General features: G+C 39.3%; 1 non-coding gene across 1 annotated transcript; it reads right to left on the reverse strand.

The window, feature by feature from the left end:
- Positions 1 to 19,376: 19,376 nt before the first annotated feature.
- Positions 19,377 to 19,480, reverse strand: LOC130959792 (small nucleolar RNA R71). The gene has a single exon (XR_009078858.1). It is a non-coding gene; the product is annotated as a small nucleolar RNA R71 (small nucleolar RNA).
- Positions 19,481 to 20,492: the final 1,012 nt, after the last annotated feature.

The following is a 20,492-nucleotide window of genomic DNA, read 5'->3' on the forward strand; positions in this document are numbered from 1 at the left end:
GTGAAATTGAACTATAACTTGAATTATAAAAAAGAGTAAGAACAATGTAGCTATAACGAGTAGTAATAAAGAGATACTTACAATGGAAGCTAGAAAAATCCAAGATCAAAATTGGAAATGGAACTTGAATGCAAAACCCTAGTATAAACGCTAATAGATATGATGAAAAACTTAGAGAAAAGCTATACTAAAGCTTCCTAATACTACTCCTAAGCTACCCTAATGTTATGCTATGCTATGGTCTTCATTTTCCCTTCAATATGAGCTAAATGGCTTTAGAAATGGGCCTCCAATCCACCAAATTCGCGAGCCATGTGCAATTTTAATGAAGGCATGTGCGGGCACCTGTGCGTACGTGTGCGCACGCACACTCTGCCAAAATCTCTTCCTGTGCGTATGCACAAGTAGCTGTGCGCACGCACACTAGGCGATGCTTTGAATGGACGTGCGACGCACACGATGCGGCTCATGCGCATGTGTGGATCTGCTTCGATGCCTGTGCGTACGCACGTAGGTATGTGCACACGCACATATCGCTATGCTCTTCTCCTTTGATTCTTCATGCTTCCTCCTCTTTGCATGCTCTTCGTCTATTCTTTCGAAGCCATTCCTACCTTATACATATGAATCACTCACAAACAATATCAAGGCATCGAATAGAAGGCAAATGGAATAAAATTGATCAAATTAGGCACAAAAGAGCATGTTTTCAAAATCAAGCATAAATTAGGAGGAAAGTTCAAAAGCATGCTATTTAAGGGAATAAGTGCAAGTTTATATGATGAAATCCATTCAATTTCAACCAAAAATCATCATCAAATATGGATTCATCAGCTAGCCAATGCTTTATTAGTAAAAAAACAAAACGAAAAGTGGAGAATGTGTGTTGATTATGCCAACCTCAACAAAGCCTGTCCTAAGGACCTTTATCCACTCCCCATCATAGATGCCTTGGTCGACTCAGCGTTAGGTTACAAATATATATCCTTTATGGATGCCTAATCGGGATACAATCAAATCCCGATGTACAAGCCGGATCAGGAAAGGACCTCATTCATAACTCCAAATGCAAACTATTGCTATACAGTAATGCCTTTTGGATTGAAGAATGCAGGAGTTACCTACCAACGATTAATGAATAAAGTATTTTTCTCTCACATAGGAAAACTCATAGAAGTATACGTAGATGACATGCTCATTAAGACCAAAGAGAATGGAATACTATTGTCCGACCTCTTAGAAGTATTCTCCACTATAAGGAAGCATGAAATGAGGTTAAATCCCTCTAAATGTTCCTTTGCAGCAGAATCTAGAAAATTCTTAGGGTTTATATTGATTCAAAGAAGCAAAGAAGCAAACCCTAACAAATGCCAGGCTATACTCAATATGAAGAGCCCGACTTGTGTTAAAGAGGTTCAATAACTAAATGGAAGGTTGGCCGCTCTATCCAGATTTTTGGCAAGGTCGGCTCTGAAACCACTTCCTCTTTACTCAATCTTAAGGAAAAAGAAGTAGTTTGAGTGGATCCCAGAATGCGAATAGGCCTTCCAAGACTTCAAGGCATTCTTGGGGCAACCACCTATACTTACCCGACTAGAACAAGAAAGAACTCGTGCTATACCTATCAGTTGAAAGTTGGGACCTAGCCTAGGCCCTGGTCCGAGAAGACGAAAAGGGGTAGCAACTTATCTACTTTATCAGCAAAGCCTTACAAGGGGCAAAGCTAAATTATCAAAAGATAAAGAAGTTTGCTCACGCCCTTGTTCTTACATCTTGAAGGCTCTGATCTTACTTACAAGCCCATACCATTAAAATCCAAACTAATCAACCAATGAAAAATATCCTACAAAAAACGGACTTGGCTGGGAAGATTCCACAATGGGCAGTAGAGGTGTCTGAGTTCAATTTAAGATATGAAACTCGGATGGCCATTAAATCACAATACCTCGCTGACTTCATCGTTGAATACACTGAAAGTCCCACAAATCCTACTAGATGGACCCTGTACATAGATGGGTCATCAAATAAATCTGAAAGTGGAGCTGGTGTTATTCTAGAAAGTGATCAATGAACTCAGATAGAACTATCCTTAAGTTTTAAGTTCTCTGCTTCTAATAATCAGGCAGAATATGAGGCCCTACTTACTGGCTTAAAGCTAGCAAAAGAAGTGAAGGCAGAAAATGTGGTCATGTTCAATGATTCATAAGTAATAATTTCTCAAATTAATGGCACCTACCAAGCTAAAGACCCCACTATGAAGAAGTACTTGGGTGAGACAAGAGAACAACTGACACGCTTTTCAAAAAGTGAAGTTTGACATATAATTTGGGAGTCCAATGCCTGAGCTGATGTTCTATCAAAATTTGCCAGCACCAAGCCAGGGGACAACAATAGAAGTCTCATTCAAGAGACTCTACGAATGCCATCCATATCTAAAGAAGAGGAAGTACTAACTATACACAATCAACATTTAGGGTGGATGACTCCCATAGTCAACTACCTCAAATTTGACATGCTACCCAAAGATGAAAAGGAGGCCAAAAGGCTCGTAAAAGAGGCATAAAACTATACGCTGGTCCATAATATCCTATACAAAAGATGAATCTCAACACCTCTCTTAAAATGTGTCTCGACCTCCAGCACAAAGGAAGTCTTGGAGGACGTACATAGTAGAATATATGGAAACCACCTAGGAGCTCAGTCACTAGCAAAAAAAAGTGATTCGAGCTGGCTTTTTCTAGTCGACCTTATAGAAAGAGGCAGCCGAGTTCATCAAAACGTGCCCACCTTGCCAGAAACATTTCAATTTCCATGTGGTGCTCCCTAAAGAGCTTATCAGTGTTACCTCACTATGGCCATTTGTGAAATGGGGTCTTCATCTACTTGGACCATTCCCCCAAGCACCAGGCCAAGTCAAATACCTCATAGTCGGGATTAACTACTTTACTAAATGGATTGAGACAGAGCCCTTGGCAAGCATTACTCCTCAAAGAAGTTAGAAATTCTTGTATAAGAACATTGTCAGAATGTTTGAGGTTCCCCATTCCATCAGCACGGAAAATGGAACTCAATTTAGTGATTCGAGGTCCGACCTGAAAATAAAACACCAGTTCACATCCATGGAGCACCCTCAGGTCAATGAATAAGTTGAAACTGCCAACAAAGTCGTATTGGTCGGGGTAAAGCTCCAATTACAAGATGCAAAAAGAGCTTGAGCGGACATGCTTCCTCAAGTTTTGTGGGCTTATCGAACCATTCCACATTCCACAATGGAAGAATCACCCTTCCGACTTAAATATGGAATGAAAGCATTGATCCTCATAGAAATAGTTGAAGAATCACCTAGAGTTTTGTTTTACAATGAAAGAGCTAACACCCAGACTCAAAGAGAATAGCTCAACTCTTGTACAAAGTCTGAGAAAGAGCTTGGATTAAAGAAGAAGCTCTGAAGCAATTGATGGCTCTAAGATGCAACAGAAAGGTGATCAAGAGAAACTTCACCACCAACGACCTTGTCCTGATTCGGAATAACATCGGAACACAGAAGTCAGGTGAAGAAAAGCTAGCTGCAAACTAGAAAGGACCCTACAAGATAGTAAAGATCCTAGGTAAAAGATCCTATAAGGTGTCCGACCTCTAAAGGCGGGACCTCCAGAGTTCAAGGCACGCTTGAAACCTAACAAGATACTATAGCTAAAATCCTTGTACCTAGGTGCACTCTTTTTTCCAATAAAAGGTTTTTTAATGAGGCACCTGATGAGGGAAAAACGATTCCACACAAACTCACCGGAAAGTATACCAGGTCGCATCATGTAGTAATAACTCATGGGAGTGAGGTCGATCCCATAGGAATTGATGGATTGAGCAACTTTAGTATGGTGATGAATTTAGTTAAGAGAATATTTGATGTATTGAGTGAAATTTGATTAACAGAAGTGAAATTGCAAGTAAACCAGAGTGCAAAAAGTAAATTGGCAGAATCTTAAAGTGCTGAAGGAGTAAATTGCAGAAATTTAGAATGTAGGAAATTAAAAGAGCTGAAACTTAAATTGCAAGAAAGGTAAATGACTGAAACTTTAAAGTGCAAGAAATTTAAATTGCTGAATCTAAATAGACAGGAAACTTAAATTGCATGAAGAATAAAGGGATCTGGGTGCCAGGAATCAAAACTGAACTAGAAAATGTAAAGTGCAGTAAATTAAAGAACTCTCAATTGAAGAAATTCAAATCAGGATTTCAGTACCAAAACATAAATGTAACATTGTAGAAGAATCAAAATAGAATGAAAGCTTAGATCAACTTTAGAATCCTAAGAGAGAAATTGACAATTGTAGAAGAGTAATAAAAACAGAAAGAAAATTTAGATCTCAATTGCTCTCTTAACAAAATAAAAAAGAAATTTGCAGAAGAAAGAAACTTAAGATCAGATCTCCAATTCTTAGAACTATCAACGGAAAAGTAAAAGATGACTCTCAGATGAAGAATTTCAGCAAAATTTTTCAATATGAATTCAAGACCCAAAAACAAAAAGTAAAAGTTACAGAAGTGAGAGAACAAAACAAAAATGAAAACTCATATCTTATCCAAATTCTAAAATTCTAAAAAGAAATTAAAAGAGATCCCCATATGAAATCAAATTTGCTCCTATTTATACACTTTCTATTTCAATCCTCAAGCACTTGGAGTGGGCTTTTTGGCCTGTGGAGAAATGGATCAAAATGGCACTTGGTTGCTGTTTCCAGGGGAATGTTGCGTTCTCAAAGTGAGCGCAGCGTTCATTCATCCACGTGTGTGCGTCCTTTGCGCACGCGCGTCCGTTTGCGACTTTGCTCATCGACGCGTACATGTCACTTACGCGTACGTGTCACTATCAGTCTTCAGCTCCCACCATGCTCGTGCGCCCCTTTCACGCGTATGCGTCTTCAATAGTGTTCTCTTATTAAGCGCTACATTTGCTTAATGAACGCTGCCCACACGTGCGCGTCCTCTACGCGTGCGCGTGGGTACCCAATTGTCAAATCTAGGCTTCAGTGCCAGCCACACGTGCACGTGCTTTGTCCCAGGTGCTCCATCGACGCGTGCGTGTCATGCACGCATGCGCGTCGATTGCAGAACTTTGCCTCCAAATTTCAATCTCCCCAAAAACACTGAGTAAATGAACGTAGCGTTCTATTTGAAAACGAGCGTCAACCACTATCACGCGTACGCGTCATGCACACATACGTGTGGGTCTTCAAAAATTGCCCCTGACGCGTAGGCATTGATAAACCACTATTTTATGGTTTATATTGTGTTTAATTAATGGGTTTTTATCAAATTCTTGCCCACTTATTCATATGATTTGCATGATTTTACAATTCCTTCCCAAAATTATTCCATGGTTGAAAACCTACTTCCTAGAGATCTTTTTATTGTGTATTTTAATTCTCCTTTATACCATTCGATGTCGTGATCCGTGTGTTAAGTGTTTCAGGCTTCATATGGCAGGAATGGCTTAGAGAATAGAAAGGAATCTTGCAAAAAGGGAAGGAGCACAATAAATAGAGGAGACAACCAGCAAACAGCGATGCGCACGCATGGCTGACGCATGCGCGTGATTTGGACAAAATCACAACGACGCGTATGTGTGTTTGACGCGTACGCGTGGATTGGAGTTTGCGCAAACGACGCGAGTGCGTGCCTGACGCACACGCGTGAAAATCGTCAAACGACTCGTACGCGTGACCGACGCGTACGCGTGACATACGCGATCTGTAGAAAATTCAGGAAACGCTGGGGACGATTTTGGGTCGCATTTTGACCCAATTTTCGGCCCAGAAACACAAAATAAAGCCAGAGAACATGCAGAGACTCAAGAGATACTTATCACACATTCATAATCCACAATTTTAGTTTTTAGATGTAGTTTTTAGAGAGAGAGGTTCTCTCCTCTCTCTTAGGATTTAGGATTAGGATTCCTCTTAAAGGATTTATAATTTCTTATTCTAATTTCCAGGTATAATGTTCCTTTTATTTATTTTCTCAATTTGGTTTATGAACTCTTTATGTTTAGACTTGATTTCTTTTATTAATATAATTTGAGGTATTTCAGATATATGATTTTTATTTAGCTTTCTATATTCTTGGCTTTGGTTGAGTAATTAGAGACTCTTGAGTTATCAAACTCTTTTGTTGATTGATAATTTGAAGTTGCTAATTGACTTGAATTCCACTAACTCTAGTCTTTCTTTGGGAATTGACTAGGACTTGAGGATGCATATTGATTTATCCACTTGACTTACCTTCATAGTTAGAGGTTGACTAAGTGGGAGCAACGAGCAATTCTCATTACAATTGATAAGGATAACTATGATAGGACTTCTAATTTTCATACATTGCCAAGAGTTTTCTTAGCTATTGATTTATTAATTCCTGCAATTTATTTCTCTTGTTCAAACCTTTCAAAAAACCCAAAATTATACTGTTTTCCATAACCAATAATAAAACACACCTCCCTGCAATTCCTTGAGAAGACGACCCGAGGTTTAAATACTTCGGTTATAAATTTTATTGGGTTTGCTTAAGTGACAACCAAAACTTTTGTACGAAAGGATCTCTGTTGGTTTAGAAACTATACTTATAACGTGATTATATTTGTGAATTTCTTTACCGATAAAAATCCATTCGTCAAAAATGGCGCCGTTGCTGGGGAATTGCAAACGTGTGCCTTATTATTGGTTATTGTAAATATTTTTCTTGTTTGTTTTCTTTGCTTTGATCTAAAAATTCTATGTTTAGTGTCATTTTATTATTTTTCTCTTTCCCCATTAATTTCAAAAATAGCTTTTCTCTTTATTTTAATTGGTTTTTCTTTGAAAATTACAAAAAATTCAGATTTTTATTTTAAAATTTTTATCTTATCTTATCTTAGTTTTAAATTTCAAAATTCAAATCTTTTTCAAAAATCATATCTTTTTCAAAATCTTATCTTATCTTATTTCAAAATCAAAATTTCAAATTTCAATATTTAAATTCTAAAATTCAAAATTCAAAATTCAAAATTTAAATTTAAAATTTTTAAAATCAAATCTTTTCAAAATTTAAACCTTTTTCAAAATTTTTGTTGTTAGTATTTCTAGTTTTAGGAGTTTATTTTCATTAATTTTTATTAGTTTTCATTTCCTTTAGCTACCATGAACTCTCATCCCTTTGGCTATGAGTCTGGTTACAATTATGTTGCAGGAAGAGGAGATTACAATGAGAATATGCATCAAGGTTGGGACAATCAAAGATGGGAGGAGCCACAAGGATTTGATCAACCCTCATGGCAACAACAACCTCCAATGGACTATCAACAACCATTCTGTCATGCATATCAAGGCAATGGCTATGGTGAGCACTCTTTTGATTATCAACAACCACTACCATACGCCTATGAAGGCTCAACATAGCTTTGGACCACCATACCAACCACCTTATGAGCCAAATGAACCATACATAGAACCACCTCCATTCCAACACAACTACTCTCATGAACCACCACCTCAATATACACCATCTTCTTATCATTATCAAGATGAACGACCTTCCTACCATGAACCCTCCTATCCACCCCAAACCTCAATGGAAAAAGCACTTACCGATCTAAACTCTACTATACAAGCTCTCGTCGCCCAAATTGTACCACCGAATACCTTTAACAATCAACCCTCAAGCTCTAGTACACTTCCTTTTTAACCACAGAATGATCTCTCCATCTCATCACCACTATCCATGGAAGAGCACCCACATCCATCAATCGAAGAAAAACATGATCCCAATGATGCTATTGACATGGAACAAGAAAGAAGGGATCATCTTTGCGAATCCATACTTCATAAGGAGCTAGAGGAGGCACTAAAGGTAAAGGTAGTAGAGACCCTTGAAGTCGAAGGAGTGATTGAAGAATTAGTGAAGGAAGACATCAAGGAAGAATCTGATTTTGTCTTAGAGCAAGAGTAGGCCCAAAATGTGGAGATAGGAAAGACCCTTGAAGATGAAAGAATAGTTGAAAGGCGTTGTCATGGAAACAAAATCATCAAGGATGAGTACGATTTTATACTTAAACAACTGGACAAAGCAGCAATTATTGAAAAGGAAAAAAGTGGTTGTAGACTTAGGAGATGCTGAACCTCCATGGGAAAGTCAGGTTATAGAGCCTCCTTCCAAGGTGATTAAAATTGATGCTGAGGAGGGTGTACAATCTCCAAGGCATATCCTGGTTAAAGACTTGGAAGAGGTTGATCAAGAGATGGAGATTCAAGAAGAAGATGCACAACCTCCCATGCCCTTGGTGAGCAATGAAGAAGAGATTGAATTGGAAGAAAGCTACCAAGAGGAAGAGGTTGATATTGAAGAAGCTTGCAAAGAGGTGGTAGTTGTCAAAGAAGAACACAAAGGAGTGGAGCTTGTAAGTTCATTAGAAACACCTCTCCTAAGGCCATCACTGTCCAACAGAACATTCAAGTGGGTAAAATACCTATCCTTAACCTTTACTTTCTCACTTGAATATGGGCTACTTGAGACAGATGGTCAGCTTAGAGCTCTTTGTGGCTTTAAAAGTAAGAACAAAATGGTTAGCAGTAGAAGTTGCCCTGCAAGGTTCAATACGGTTGCACACTCCAAGCTGAAGTGCATATATTGGTGTAAAGCTTGATTGAATGGGTCTAGGAAGCTGTTTGGATGCCTTAGTAAGAATTCGGATTGCTTACCACCCAGATGGAATCATGATGATCCACTTCAAGACGGGTGCAGAAACAAGATTTGGGATCCAAGCATATATGAGGATCAAATTTGGGAGCTCAAAGATTGTGAAGAACTCCATCAAAGCTTGAGGAATTTACTTGGTATTGATAGAGCTTATTGGAAGTCCAAGCATTGGTGGAAGTTTCAGGATGAGTTCAAGCACAAGCCGCCATGACAAGGAGCTCACCAAATGTCCAACTTAAGGACTTTAACTAAAAGTGCTAGGTGGGAGACAACCCACCATGGTATAATCGTTCCTTTTATTCCTTGTTTATTTTGTTTTAATTTTATTAGTGTCATTCAAAATGTGTGCATTAGCATCAGCATTCTTCATAAAAAAAACTGAACAGAAAGTTGCGTGGGAACTGTGCAGGAAGTGTGCCAATCGCACAAGCATCACCACGCGTACGCGTCCCTCACGCGTACGCGTCATTTGAGATTTTGGCCCTTCACGCGTACGCATCAATGACGCACACATGTGGCCCTGAAAAATCGACATAAAAGGTGTATTGGCCGAAAGTTAGGCTGGTGGTGCACGAAATTGTGATCAGCAATGGCGCCATCAACATGGTACGCTCAATTGCAATCTCAACTCTTTATCACAACTTCGCACAACTAACCAGCAAGTGCACTGGGTCGTCCAAGTAATAAACCTTACGCGAGTAAGGGTCGATCCCACGGAGATTGTTGGTATGAAGCAAGCTATGGTCATCTTGTAAATCTCAATCAGGCAGATTCAAATGGTTATGGAGGATTTATGAATAAAGTATAAAATAAAGATAGAGATACTTATGTAATTCATTGGTGAGAATTTCAGATAAGCGTATAGAGATGCTTTGTCCCTTCCGTCTCTCTGCTTTCCTACTGTCTTCATCCAATCCTTCTTACTCCTTTCCATGGCAAGCTGTATGTTGGGCATCACCGTTGTCAATGGCTACAGTCCCGTCCTCTTAGTGAAAATGTTCAACGTGCTCTGTCACAGCACGGCTAATCATTTGTCGGTTCTCAATCAGGTTGGAATAGAATCCAGTGATTCTTTTGCGTCTGTCACTAACGCCCAGCCTTCAGGAGTTTGAAGCTCGTCACAGTCATTCAATCCTTGAATCCTACTCAAAATACCACAGACAAGGTTTAGACCTTCCGGATTCTCTTGAATGCCGCCATTAATTCTAGCTTATACCACGAAGATTCTGATTAAGGAATCCAAGAGATAAACATTCAAGCCTTGTTTGCTTGTAGAACTGGAGTGGTTGTCAGGCACGCATTCATAAGTGAGAATGATGATGAGCGTTGATGAGCAGATAATTTATACGCTTTTTGGCATTGTTTTTAGTGTGTTTTTAGTATGTTTTAGTTAGTTTTTATTATATTTTTATTAGTTTTTAGTTAAAATTCACTTTTCTGGACCATACTATGAGTTTGTGTGTTTTTCTGTGATTTCAGGTATTTTCTGGCTGAAATTGAGGGACCTGAACAAAAATCTGATTCAGAAGCTGAAAAGGACTGCAGATACTGTTGGATTCTGACCTCCCTGCACTCAAAGTAGATTTTCTGGAGCTACAGAAACCCAATTGGCGCGATCTCAATTGCGTTGGAAAGAGGACATCCTGGGCTTTTCAGCAATGTACAATAGTCCATACTTTGCCCGAGATTTGATGGCCCAAACTGGCGTTCCAAATCAGCTCAAAACTGCCCGGCGTTAAACGCCGGAACTGGCACAGGAATGGGAGTTAAACGCCCAAACTGGCACAAAAGCTGGCGTTTAACTCCAAGAAAAGTCTCTACACATGAAAGCTTCAATGCTCAGCCCAAGCACACACCAAGTGGGCCCGGAAGTGGATTTTTATGTCATTTACTCATCTTTGTAAACCCTAGGCTACTAGTTCTCTACAAATAGGACCTTTTACTATTGTATTTTCATCTTGGTAGCTATCTTTAGTCTTATGCTATCTTAGATCATGGGGCTGCCCTCATGGCCATGCCTAGACCTTGTTCTTATGTATTTTCAATGGTGGAGTTTCTACACACCATAGATTAACGTGTGGAGCTCTGCTATACCTCGAGTATTAATGCAATTACTATTGTTCTTATATTCAATTCAGCTTATTCTTGTTCTAAGATACTCGTTCGCACCCAAGAACATGATGAATGTGATGATTATGTGACGCTCATCATTATTCTCACCTATGAATGCGCGCCTGACAACCACTCCCGTTCTACAAGCAAACAAGGCTTGAATGTTTATCTCTTGGATTCCTTAATCAGAATCTTCGTGGTATAAGCTAGAATTGATGGCGGCATTCAAGAGAATCCGGAAGGTCTAAACCTTGTCTGTGGTATTCTGAGTAGGATTCAATGATTGAATGACTATGACGAGCTTCAAACTCTTGAAGGCTGGGCGTTAGTGACAGATGCAAAAGAATCACTGGATTCTATTCCAACCTGATTGAGAACCGACAGATGATTAGCCGTGCTGTGACAGAGCGCGTTGAACATTTTCACTGAGAGGACGGGACTGTAGCCACTGACAACGGTGATGCCCAACATACAGCTTGCCATGGAAAGGAGTAAGAAGGATTGGATGAAGACAGTAGGAAAGCAGAGAGACGGAAGGGACAAAGCATCTCCATATGCTTATCTGAAATTCTCACCAATGAATTACATAATTATCTTTATCTTTATTTTATGCTTTATTCATAAATCATCCATAACCATTTGAATCTGCCTGACTGAGATTTACAAGGTGACCATAGCTTGCTTCATACCAACAATCTCCGTGGGATCGACCCTTACTCGCGTAAGGTTTATTACTTGGACGACCCAGTGCACTTGCTGGTTAGTTGTGCGAAGTTGTGATAAAAAGTTGAGATTGCAATTGAGCATACCATGTTGATGGCGCCATTGATGATCACAATTTCATGCACCAAGTTTTTGGTGCCGTTGTCGGGGAATTAAATGTCCTAACTACAGTTTCGCATTTGTTCCCTGCAATAACAGTGCCAAGTTTTGATCCGGCAACAACACCAAGTTTTTGGCGCCGTTGCCGGAGATTGTTTGAGTTTGGACAACTGACGGTTCATCTTGTTGCTTAGATTAGGTATTTTTCTTCAGAGTTCTTAAGAATGAATTCTAGTGTTTCAAGGTGATGTCTTATCATCACCAAAGCTGATTGATTCTCATCAATTTAGCTCTTGAATGTAATGTCCTGCTGAAGCTTGGCTAGCCATGTCTAATTCCTTTAGACTAAAGCTTTAGACTAACATTGCATGATTCTTGGAATTCTCATTAAGAATTTTGATATCCTTATTTTCTTTTTCACTCAATTTTCAAAAAAAAAATCCAAAAAAATTATAAAATCTTAAAACCAAAAATATTTTTGTTTCTTGTTGAGTCTAGTGTCTTATTTTAAGTTTGGTGTCAATTGCGTGTTTCTTTTCTTCTTGCATTTTTCGAATTCATTCATGTGTCTTAATTGATCTTCATGTTGTTCTTGATGATTTCCTTGTTCTGATCTTTAAATTCTCTTGTCTTGAGTGTTTTGTTGTTTCTCATATGCATTCTCATTTTGTTAGTGTCAGTAGTATACAAACTTCTAAGTTTGGTGTCTTGCATGCATTTTAGATGCATTTTGATTATTCCTCATCATTAAAAATTCAAAAAAAAAATTCTTTGTGTCTTTTTAAGTCAATAATACAGAGAATTGAAGATTCAGAACATACAGCAGAGGAATTACATAGAAAAAGTTGGGCGTTCAAAATGTCCAGTGAGGAAGGAAAACTGGCGTTTAAACGCCAGCCAGGGCACCTGGCTGGGCGTTTAACGCCTAAAAGGGTAGTGTTTTGAGTGTTAAACGCCAGAATGGATACCATTCTGGGCGTTTAACGCCAAGATGGCACAAGAGGGAAGATTTTGTTTTTAATGCAAATTTTTTTCAAGTTTTCAAAATTTTTTCAAAACCAAATCTTTTTCAAATCATATCTTTTCAATCATATATTTTCAAAATCAATTTCTTTCCATTTTCAAAAATACTTGCTAACAATTAATGATTTGATTCAACATTTCAAGTATGTTGCCTTTTCTGTTGAGAAAGGTTTAATGTCTGAATCATATCTTTCTTGTTAGACAAGTCATTAATTTTTAAAATCAAATCTTTTTAAATTGTTTTTCAAATCACATCTTTTTCAAAATAGTTTTCAATCATATCTTTTTAATTTATAATTTCAAAATCTTTTTCAAAAATCACTTGATTTCTTTTCCACTCTTAGTTTTCGAAAATCAATTAGTATTTTTCAAAATATTTTTTATAAAATATTTTTAATTTATTTTCGAAAATTTCTTCCCCTCTTCTCACATCCTTCTATTTATGGACTAACACTACTCCTCAATGCACAATTCGAACTCTATCTTTCCTAGATAAGTTCGAATTTTCTATCTCTTCCTTCTATTTTTCTTTTCCTCTGACACCTCAAGGAGTCTCTATACTGTGACATAGAGGATTCCATATTTTTTTGTTCTCTTCTCTTTTATATGAGCAGGAGCAAAGACGAAAGCATTTTTGTTGAGGCTGACCCTGAACCTGAAAGGACCTTGAAGCGAAAGCTAAGAGAAGCTAAGGCACAACTCTCTGTAGAGGACCTAACAGAAATCTTCAAAGAAGAAGAACCCATGGCAGCCGAAAACAACAACAATGCTAACAATGCAAGGAAGGTGCTGGGTGACTTTACTACACCTACTCCCGACTTCTATGGGAGAAGCATCTCTATCCCTGCCATTGGAGCAAACAACTTTGAGATTAAACCTCAATTAGTTTCTCTAATGCAATAGAATTGCAAGTTCCATGGACTTCCATTAGAAGATCCTCATCAGTTTTTAACTGAATTCTTACAAATCTGTGACACTGTCAAGACTAATGGGGTTGACCCTGAGGTCTACAAACTTATTCTATTCTCTTTTGCTGTAAGAGACAGAGCTAGGATATGGTTGAACTCACAACCTAAAGAAAGCCTGAACTCTTGGGAAAAGCTAGTCAATGCCTTCTTGGCAAAATTCTTTTCACCTCAAAAATTGAGTAAGCTTAGAGTGGTAGTCCAAACCTTCAGACAGATGGAAGGTAAATACCTCTATGAAGCTTGGGAAAGATACAAATAATTGATCAGAAAGTGTCCCTCTGACATGCTTTCTGAATGGAGCATCATAGGTATCTTCTATGATGGTCTGTCTGAACTGTCCAAGATGTCATTGGACAGCTCTGCTGGAGGATCTCTTCATAGGAAGAAGATGCCTGCAGAAGCTCAAGAGTTCATTGAAATGGTTGCAAATAACCAATTCATGTACACTTCTCAAAGGAATCCTGTGAACAATGGGACGAATCAAAAGAAAGGAGTTCTTGAGATTGATACTCTGAATGCCATACTGGCTCAGAACAAAATATTGACTCAGCAAGTCAATATGATTTCTCAAAGTCTGTCTGGAATGCAAGCTGCACTAGCTAGTACTAAGGATACTTCATCTAAAGAAGAAGCTTATGATCCTGAGAACCCTTCAATGGAAGAGGTGAATTACATGGGAGAACCCTATGAAAACACCTATAATCCTTGATAGAGAAATCATCCAAATCTCTCATGTAAGGATCAACAGAGACCTCAACCAGGTTTCAACAACAATAATGGTAGAAGAAACAGGTTTAGCAATGGCAAGCCTTTTCCATTATCTTCTCAGCAATAGATAGAGAATTCTAAGCAGAGCCACACTGACATAGCAACCATGGTCTCTGATCTAATCAAAGCCATTCAAAGTTTCATGACTGAAACAAGGTCCTCCATTAGAAACTTGGAGGCACAAGTGGGACAGCTGAGCAAGAAAGTTACTGAACTCCCTCCTAGTACTCTTCCAAGCAATACAGAAGAGAATCCAAAAGGAGAATGCAAGGCCATTAACATGACCCACATGGCCGAACTTGGAGAGGAGGAAGAGGCAGTGATCACCACTGAGAAAGACCTCAATGGACATCCACTGGCCTCCAATGAGTTCCCTAATGAGGAACCATGGGAATCTGAGGCTCATAATGAGACCATAGAGATTCCATTGGATTTACTTCTACCATTCATGAGCTCGGATGAGTATTCTTCCTCTGAAGAGGATGAAGATGTCATTGAAGAGCAAGTTGCTAAATACCTTGGAGCAATCATGAAGTTAAATGACAAGTTATTTGGTAATGAGACTTGGGAGGATGAACCCCCTTTGCTCACCAAAGAACTGGATGACTTGTCTAGGCAGAAATTACCTCAAAAGAGACAGGACCCTGGGAAGTTCTCAATACCTTGTACCATAGGCACCATGACCTTTAAGAAGGCTCTGTGTGACCTAGGGTCAAGCATAAACCTTATGCCTCTCTCTATAGTGGAGAAGCTAGGGATCTTAGAGGTACAAGCTGCAAGAATCTCACTAGAGATGGCAGACAATTCCAGAAAACAAGCTTATGGACTTGTAGAGGATGTTTTGGTGAAGGTTGAAGACCATTACATCCCTGCTGATTTCATAGTCCTAGAAACTGGGAAGTGCATGGATGAATCCATCATCCTTGGCATACCCTTCCTAGCCACAGCAAAGGCTGTGATTGATGTTGACAGAGGAGAATTGATCATTCAAGTGAATGAAGAATCCTTTGTGTTTAAGGCTCAAGGATATCCCTCTGTAACCATGGAGAGGAAGCATGAAGAGCTTCTCTCAAAACAGAGTCAAACAGAGCCCTCACAGTCAAACTCTAAGTTTAGTGTTGGGAGGCCACAACCAACTTCTAAGTTTGGTGTTGAACCCCCACATTCAAACTCTAAGTTTGGTGTCGGGAGGTTCCAATATTGCTCTGAGTATCTGTGAGGCTCCATGAGAGCCCACTGTCAAGCTACTGACATTAAAGAAGCACTTGTTGGGAGGCAACCCAATGTTATATTTATCTAATTTCCTTTGTTATTCTATGTTTTCTGTAGGTTGATGATCATGGAAAGTCACAAAATCAATTGAAAAAGCAAAAACAGAATGAAAAATAGAAAGAAATACAGCACACCCTGGAGGAAAACCTTGCTGGCGTTTAAACGCCAGTAAGGGCAGCAAATGGGCATTTAACGCCCAGTCTGGCACCATTCTGGGCGTTTAACGCCAGAAAGGGGCACCAGACTGGCGTTTAATGCCAGGAATGGGCAACAAGCTGGCGTTAAACGCCAGAAATGGGTACCAGCCTGGCGTTTAACGCCAGGATTGGCAGAATGAGCATTTTTGCTCGCCCCTTGGTGCAGGGATGAATTATCCTTGACACCTCAAGATCTGTGGACCCCACAGGATCCCCACCTACCCCACCACTCTCTCTCTTCTTCACCCATTCACCAATCACCTCAACACCTCTTCTCCAAAAATCCCTCACCTATCAAATCCTACCATTCTCTTCACCACTCACATCCATCTTTCATAAAACCCCACCTACCTCACCATTCAAATTCAATCCACTTTCCCTCCCAAACCCACCCATACATGACTGATGCCAAGGCATCTTAGGCTAGTTTCACTAGCATTTTTTTGTTAGTTTTAGTTGTTTTATGCATTTTCTTGAGCTTAAAGTAACCAAGAATGGTTAAATGAATAACAAAGCAATGAACCATCCAAACAAGTATGATTTTGATGCAAATTTCATGAGCTTTTAGTTATATTACTTGAATGTTATGAATGAAAGATTTCTCATGAAATTTTGCAAGACTTTGATGCAGTTGTTTGGATGATTTCAGGGAAGAAGAGGCTAGGCAAGGAAGCAACAAAATCAATAAAGGAAGCTTGAATATCACAAGTGGCGTTTAACCTCCAGTTTAACCTTAAACTGGAAGTTAAACGCTAGAATTGAAAGCACCAGGGAGCATTCCCACGTTTAAGCTCCAGTTTAAACTTAAACTGGAGCTTAAACGTGTTCGACTATTTTTTCTCCTCCAGGGTTGCTTTCTCATTTCCACGTTTAAGCTTCAGTTTAAGCTTAAACTGAAGCTTAAACGTGGTCGACCATTCTCCTCCAGGGTTGCGTTTTGCATTCCCACGTTTAAGCTCCAGTTTAAGCTTAAACTGGAGCTTAAACGTGTTCGACCTTTGCCCTCCAGGATGGCTTCCCTCCATTTCCACGTTTAAGCTTCAGTTTAACCTTAAACTGACGCTTAAACGTGTTCGACTCAATTTTCCTCCAGGGGTTGCTTTCTTCATTTCCACGTTTAAGCTTCAGTTTAACCTTAAACTGAAGCTTAAACGTGTTCGACATTTCACACTCCAGGATTGCTTTCTTCCATTCCCACGTTTAAGCTTCAGTTTATCCTTAAACTGAAGCTTAAACGTGTTCGACAATTTTACCTCCTGGAAGTGTCTGGCGTTTAAGTTGAAGTTTAAGCTTAAACTTCAACTTAAACGCCACTATTTGAAAAGGTTTCTGGGCCAAAGATCTTGCAGTTTAAGTTAGCATTTGAGCACAAACATTAACTTAAACATACTCTGGTATGAAACCCAATTGAATATCATGGTTTATGGGATTGGGCCTGAAGAATTGATGAGTCTGGAATTTCAATTTGTTGAGTCATGTGTCATTACTTGATTATCACTAAGTTGGCTCAATGAATGTTGCAGAATTGGATCAGCAGCCTCATCAGGATTATGGATCATAAACCCAAAGCAAAAGGAAATCAAAGAAAGGCCTCAAAGCCCAAGAAACACAACAGAAGCTCAATTTAGAAAGTGTATAAATAGGATAGAATTTAAGTTAGAAAGGACTTTTTTTACATTTTTAGAACTTTTGACACAGAGAACTTTGGATCATTCTTTGAATTCAGAGCTATGACTCACTAAACCCCTTTCATTGGGTTAGGGAGCTCTATTGTAATTCAATGAATCAATAATAGTTTTTATCTTCTTCTTCAATCTTTTCTCTTGAATTTTGTTAGAAAGCTTCTCGATCTAATTCCATTGGTTAGTTGTCTTGGGAAAGAAACTATCCATAATTGGAATCCTTCGGAACCTTGGGAAAGGAATGGAGGATTCATGCTAGAGAAGCTTTCTCACAGTGAATTGGATTGGGGTTTGGATGGATATTGTGACATGTAATCCTACCAAATTGTGGTTCATGAAACTGTGTGGTATAATCAGTGATCGAGCATCATCTCTTCTTATGAACATTTAAACCAAGGGATTGGGAATTTGTTTGTTTTTAGAGAGAATTGGTGAGCCAAGGGATTGGGATCCAATCATATAAGATTGCCAAACAAAATCCAATGAATGCATTGGTTGAGGAAGGGATAAAAATGTTTTGATTCGGAGATCTCAATATCTCCTGACACCCAATGATTTCCCATTTCTGATCTACCACTTTCATTTTACATTCTGCAAATTTAATTCATGCAATCACCCCGATCCCCTTTTAATTTCAGCAATTCAGCTTCTCGCTCTTTAATTCATGCAATTTAAGATTCCGCACTTTCAATTTCTTGCCATTTACGTTTCCCGCCAATTTTACATTCCGCAATTCTCATCTAAATCTTGATTCCGCTTAACTAGAACACACTTCTAATCCGAATTGCTCACTCAACCAATCCTTGTGGGATTCGACCTCACTCTATTGTGAGTTTTTACTTGACGATAACCGGTGCACTTGCCGGAATGAATTTTTGCCGATCGTGCAATTTCCTAAAATCGTAGCTATCAAGTTTATAGCTAGATAGCTGTATCAAGTTTATGGCGCCGTTGCCGGGGATTGGTTTTCGATTGACAATTCTCCAATTGGAAGTTAACTAGATTGAGCAATTTTTCTTGTTTTGTTAATTCAGTTCATGTTACTTGATGAATTTTAGTTCCTGCACTCTGTTACTTGCTTACTTTCTTTATGCCTTTAATTTCAAGCAATTAACTCACTGACCCACTAACTATTTGAATTAATTCCTCAACCGCTCTAACCATACTCTTCCATTAACCAAGAGTATTTCACTTGTTTGTTGCCTGTGCTGTGTTCTTGTATGACAGGTAGGAGAAGAGGGACATCAACTCCTCCATATACCGAACCAGAGAGGATCCTTCATAGACTTAGAAGGGAAGCAAGAGGGAAGAGAGTACTGGGAGAAGAAGAATCTGAAGGAGAATCTGAGGACAATTTTGAGGAAGCTCTAGATCTCAACATGGATAGAGAAGTTCACAACCATGAGAGAGCTGATGGAAACAATGCCATTCCCGAGAGGAGGGTTCTTGGTTCATACATAAACCCAACCTCTGGAAATTGTGGTAGCAGCATTCAGAAACCACCTATTCAGGCCAACAATTTTGAACTCAAACCACAGCTAATATCACTGGTGGAGAATCATTGTTCATTTGGTGGGAGTGCGAATGAAGATCCAAACCAACATCTCACAAAATTCCTGAGAATTTGCGACACTGTGAAGTCCAATGGAGTCCAGAAAGATGCCTATAAACTGCTTTTGTTCCCATTTTCACTTAGGGACAAGGCAGCTAAGTGGCTGGAATCATTCCCAAGGGGGAGCCTAACAACCTGGGATGAGGTGGAAAGCAAGTTTCTGGCACGTTTCTACCCCCCACAAAAGGTCAATAGGCTTCGATCTGAGGTTTAAACTTTTAGACAACAAGATGGTGAAACTCTCTACGAGGCATGGGAGAGGTTCAAGGATTTGACAAGGAAATGCCCACCAAACATGTTCCATGACTGGGTGCAATTGCATATTTTCTATGATGGACTTTCTTATGAATCAAGGAAGGCTGTAGACCATTCATCAGGAGGTTCATTGAACAGGAAAAAGACTGTGGAAGAAGCCATTGAAGTGATTGAGACAGTGGCTGAGAATGAGTACTACTATGCTTCAGAGAGACACAACACTAAGGGATTCATGGAGCTGAACCATGTTGATAAAATTCTAGCCCAAAACAAGGTGTTTGCCAAGCAACTAGCAGAGCTCACCAGGAAGTTAGAAACAAATCAAGTGGCTGCAATACACACACAAGATCAAGAGGAGGTAAGCACTGAAGGAGGTGATTGGGAAGAGGCCAACTATGTGGGAAATCAACAAAGGCAACCATATGATCCACATTCCAATACTTACAACCCAGGCTGGAAAAATCACCCAAACTTTGGGTGGGGAAACCAGCAAACCCAACCACAAAACCACAAACCTTACAACCCCAACCAACATAACAATTCCACATACCAAAACTCCAACCAAAAATCATACCAAGCCACACAAAACAATTACTCCCAACCACCATATCATGGCCAAAATAATCAACCTGCCCAACCTAATCCGAACCAACAATTTCAAGATCAATTAAACAGGATAGAAAGAATGCTTGCAACCATGGGTCAAGACATAACCGAATTGAAAGCCTTTAAGGAAGAAGTAAATTCTAACTTGCAAAACCAAGGAGCTGCCATCCAGAAGCTAGAAAATCAAATTGGGTATTTGTCCAAGCAAACCCCTGGGCCAAGCGTTTCTCATGCTGCCAAGGCTATTGCAAGGGAAGAATGTAAGGCCATAACCCTCAGAAGTGGAAAGAAGCTAAAGGAGATCTCAAAGGAAACCACAGAGGATGAAGCAAAGGAAAACGTGAGAGACAAGGAACAGGGACAATCTTTTACACCGTCTGCAACAAAAGAAAAAGAAAAAGAGGTCCTGAAGCCTTATACACCCAAAGCACCATATCCTCAACGTTTG

Source organism: Arachis stenosperma, chromosome 10, assembly GCF_014773155.1.
Source record: "Arachis stenosperma cultivar V10309 chromosome 10, arast.V10309.gnm1.PFL2, whole genome shotgun sequence".
Lineage (NCBI taxonomy): Eukaryota > Viridiplantae > Streptophyta > Magnoliopsida > Fabales > Fabaceae > Arachis > Arachis stenosperma.